The sequence below is a fragment of the Diaphorina citri genome, unplaced genomic scaffold (genome assembly GCF_000475195.1).
Source record: "Diaphorina citri unplaced genomic scaffold, Diaci psyllid genome assembly version 1.1 scaffold10271, whole genome shotgun sequence".
In the NCBI taxonomy this organism is placed as follows: Eukaryota; Metazoa; Arthropoda; class Insecta; order Hemiptera; family Psyllidae; genus Diaphorina; species Diaphorina citri.
In genome coordinates, this window is record NW_007387645.1 from 1 (window position 1) to 1,483 (window position 1,483).

The following is a 1,483-nucleotide window of genomic DNA, read 5'->3' on the forward strand; positions in this document are numbered from 1 at the left end:
TCAAGTTAGTACTGACTGAACTGTGTCTACTGTATTCAGTATGGAGTTTGGAGAAATATTTACCCTATCTATATGAGAGCGAATATTTCACGAGTGGCGAAACTGTCAAATTAATTCAAGGTAATTAATTACTATTAAAACAGTCATAAGTCATAGGTGTAGGTAGGAACTCTTGTCAAGTTAGTACTGACTGAACTGTGTCTACTGTATTCAGTATGGAGTTTGGAGAAATATTTACCCTATCTATATGAGAGCGAATATTTCACGAGTGGCGAAACTGTCAAACTAATCCAAGGTAATTCATTATTTTTATTTTTAAGGGATTTGATTCCTGAACGGATGTTCGTTCTTGGAACGGCTTGCTTTCTCTTATCCTGTCTTCCTTCTCTCCGATTTGGGGACGATAAAACCTTAGCAGTTACATAGTTCCCTCTAAACTGTAACTGCCAAGGTCTTATCGTCCCCAAATTGAAAAGAGAAAGAGGACAGGATAGCAAAAAGCTGGTCGTTCCGAGAACGAACATTATCTCTTCAGGATAAAGTTCGCCCCGGGAATCGAACCTGCAACGTAGCGCTTTCCATTAAAAAAAAGATATTTGTGCTCATTGCCTGTATTTTTCAATTCACCAGTATTTTTCACATCGATTTTAGTTACCTATTTATCTCATGATCTAGAAGTTAGAAGTAAAAAAATAAAAATTCCGTAAATCTTCATTTATTCCGCTCTTCATCTTGAAAGCCTTGCCCAAATACCATGAAAACCATGCACATTTTTTTCCCCAAGTTATCCATAATCAAGAAGCTATATTACAGTTATCCACAAGCTTTATTTTTTCTTATTTACAGACAGCGTCCTTCACTTGTGCAGAAAACTGAAACCCAACATCCTCTCTCTCATAGAGGTAGAAGATGATCTAGAAGTTAGAAGTAAAAAAATAAAAATTCCGTAAATCTTCATTTATTCCGCTCTTCATCTTGAAAGCCTTGCCCAAATACCATGAAAACCATGCACATTTTTTTCCCCAAGTTATCCATAATCAAGAAGCTATATTACAGTTATCCATAAGCTTTATTTTTTATTTACAGACAGCGTCCTTCACTTGTGCAGAAAACTGAAACCCAACATCCTCTCTCTCATAGAAGTTGAAGCTCCTCCAGATTTCATAGTCAACTCGATTCTAGGCCCATCGTCAGGTCTCGTGTATAAAGAACTTCAGTCAGCCTTCTATCAATATCCAGCCACTTTTGAGATCGATCCGGAATGGAAAGCCATGCTTGGGAAAAGCAATTTGTGAGACTGGAGCTCCTCGGTTCGATTCCCGGCGGGGGCGAAGTTTTTTCAGCCCTGTGTTTGAATTATGGGGTGCACTCAGCCTCGTGAGGATAACTGATCAGGAATGGAAGGCCATGCTTGGGACAATTCATATTTGAACTCTTTCATCAGAACGGAAAATAAAAATTGAATTTTCGACCTTTTACAGTT

General features: G+C 38.1%; 1 long non-coding RNA gene across 1 annotated transcript; it reads left to right on the forward strand.

Moving 5' to 3' along the window:
• The first annotated feature begins 151 nt into the window (after window positions 1-151).
• Window positions 152-881, forward strand: LOC113472912. Its single transcript, XR_003395045.1, has 2 exons — window positions 152-295; window positions 847-881. It is a non-coding gene; the product is annotated as an uncharacterized LOC113472912 (long non-coding RNA).
• The last annotated feature ends 602 nt before the right edge of the window (window positions 882-1,483 follow it).